At 44.2% G+C, this 2,613-nt stretch overlaps 1 non-coding gene across 1 annotated transcript; it reads left to right on the top strand.

Annotated features, from left to right (window-relative positions):
* The first annotated feature begins 511 nt into the window (after positions 1–511).
* Positions 512–630, top strand: LOC130087390 (5S ribosomal RNA). Its single transcript, XR_008807360.1, has one exon. It is a non-coding gene; the product is annotated as a 5S ribosomal RNA (ribosomal RNA).
* The last annotated feature ends 1,983 nt before the right edge of the window (positions 631–2,613 follow it).

Below are 2,613 nucleotides of genomic sequence, written 5' to 3'. Positions count from 1 at the left end.
CCGGACAGCATGCCAAATACGCATGAAATCTTATCCACTCTAATTATATGTAAGTGTGAACTCGTGAATACAAGTTAACTGAAAACCATTAATTCGATTAAACTAAAACCTTTCATTGAAGTTAAATGAACACCATTGGTTCTAGTTGGTTTTACATGGTTGATTTTATTGGGTTTTATTTGTTCCTGTTTTGTTAAGATTACTTGTTTTAATCACATGAAACTGTCCATGAATGAATGAGTGTGACTGTGCATATGTGAACCCTGCTGGCTATTTGGAGACCACAGTTCACCCCACTTCAATGCATGGGTGAAGGGAGTCAGAGATAGGGGCCATTTGTCTGGAAAAAATGTTTAAATACACGAGTCCTCTCAGTTTTATATTCAAGGCTGCATGAAAACACTTGGTGGTTCCTGTTTGTCTTGCAGCTACAGACTGCTGGGACGTGTGTGAATGCAGGCCGAGCCCCGGTGTCCCTTCTTTAAATAGCTCTTTATTAGCTGAGATTCTCGCTTACGGCCATACCACCCTGAACACGCCCGATCTCGTCCGATCTCGGAAGCTAAGCAGGGTCGGGCCTGGTTAGTACTTGGATGGGAGACCGCCTGGGAATACCAGGTGCTGTAAGCTTTTGCTTTATCTTTACTAATACACTTTATGGCTCGGCTCCCATGGTTGTTCCTGCTTTATGCTTTTAAATTCAATTGCTTCATTTATTTGTCTTTCATTTCGCTTTCTTTCTGGCTTCTGTCTGCTTTCGGTGTGCAAAGGACAGCTCAGCCTCAGTCATTATTTCTTCCTCCTCCAGGGGGCGATCGACAGGCTTTTCTCTCTCTCAGTCTACAAGCAACACAGAACTCGAGCGCTTGTTCTTTTCTAACCCGCTCCTTTCCTCAGCTTCAATTAGACCAGATGCTCCCAAACTTTTTTTATCAGCCAAACGCTCAGATTTTAACTTAATATTTCAAATTATAAAAATAAAGATATAAATATGTTGTATATTAGGTACAACTGTCCTATGAAATACTTTAAAAGGAGTATTTGATACGCCTAATTCATTGCAAAATAATTATTTGATTTAACAAGTTATTGTTTACAAGTTAGCCTATATTTAAAAGTTACAAGCACCATAACTCCATATTTGTCATGATTGTGTTGTCTACTTTATGAATGAATGAAATGGTGATGTTCCTGAGAGCACAACTGGATGATTCACAAACTTTAGCTTACGGGTATTTGTGTGACAGTGAGAAAATGGAAGTATCCTAAATGGGACCAAACCTTATACTATAGTTTCAAAGATAAAGCCACTGACATAAATAATGCGGTTGTTAACGTGGATTTTAGTGTTAAAAAATAACTTGCTAAGCATTTTTGTGTAAAGTTATCCAGTTTCACAACTTTTACTAGTTGTATGAACAGTGGAAACTTAATGGCACCACCATTGATGTGCAGTTGGAGAGGGACGTGTGTGATGCTGCGCTTTTTTGGAGACAGGTGCTAAAGCACATTGTGCAACCTAGCGTTCTGGGGACACAGACATTTTGGGACAGCCAAACAGTGGGAATTTCCTTGCCATTATTGTGCGGGAGGGCAGGCCAGGATCAGGGAAAAAGAGACACTTGCAACGTATGTACTGTCACAGTGTCTGGTTGTGTTTCCCTTGTTTGTCACTAGAGGTCCTCGTTCTCACGATGTCTTTCACATTTGACTTCATTTCCCAGCATTCTGTCTGTCACTCATCAGTTCATTGCACTCAGCTGTTTCCCATCACCTTGTTAGATTGTGTGTGTGTATAAATACCCTGTCTGTTTTAGTATTTGTTACGGATTCCTTGTTATGTATCACACCACTTCGGATGTTTGTTCTTGCCTGTTTCTTGTTTTGTTTCTTGTGTTGGATTGCCTTTTGGATTTTGACCTTTGCTTGGACTGGATAATGATTTACGGATTTCCCTATTAAATACTGCATTTTTGGATCTACCCCTGTTTCCTGTGTGGATCGTGACAGAAGGAATCCGTCAAAACCAAGATCCAGCGGTATGTTTTTTAATATCTCTTCCCCAGCCACCGAGCGGGAGAGAAGGGAGTTTTTTGAGGGGACCCGGTTGGTCAAGTTTCGCGGGACCGCAATGGAGGAGGTGGTCGAGAGGAATCTCAATACCATTATCCACTCAGGCCCCTCTTCGACCCTGGGCTGGTGAGATCCAGTCCAGAGTTGCATCCGGCGCTGTTTCCGTCCAGCCCAGAGTGCGCACTTCACCAGCAGAAACGGCGGAGGAGGAGGAAGACCTCTAGCCTCCTCAAAGGCCCGGAGGCCATGTCCCAGCGGCCCACGGCTTTTCTGGAGGCTGATTCAGAGATGGTTCAAGTCACGTCTGCCCAAACAGAGACTGTTGACGTCCCGTCTGCCCAGTCAGAGAATGGTCACGTCCCGTCTTCCCAGTCAGAGATTGTTCACGTCACGTCTGCCCAGTCAGATACTGTTCACGTCCCGTCTGCCCAGCGAGAGACTGTTCACGTCCCGTCTGCCCAGCGAGAGACGGATTACGTCCCGTCTGCCCAGCGAGAGACTGTTCACGTCCCGTCTGCCCAGCGAGAGACTGTTCACGTC

The sequence above is a fragment of the Rhinichthys klamathensis genome, unplaced genomic scaffold (genome assembly GCF_029890125.1).
Source record: "Rhinichthys klamathensis goyatoka isolate OS25496 unplaced genomic scaffold, OSU_Roscu_1.1 h1tg000108l_1, whole genome shotgun sequence".
NCBI lineage: Eukaryota > Metazoa > Chordata > Actinopteri > Cypriniformes > Leuciscidae > Rhinichthys > Rhinichthys klamathensis.
The sequence above is the reverse complement of the archived record's forward strand: the minus strand, read 5'-3'. Positions and strand labels throughout refer to the sequence as shown.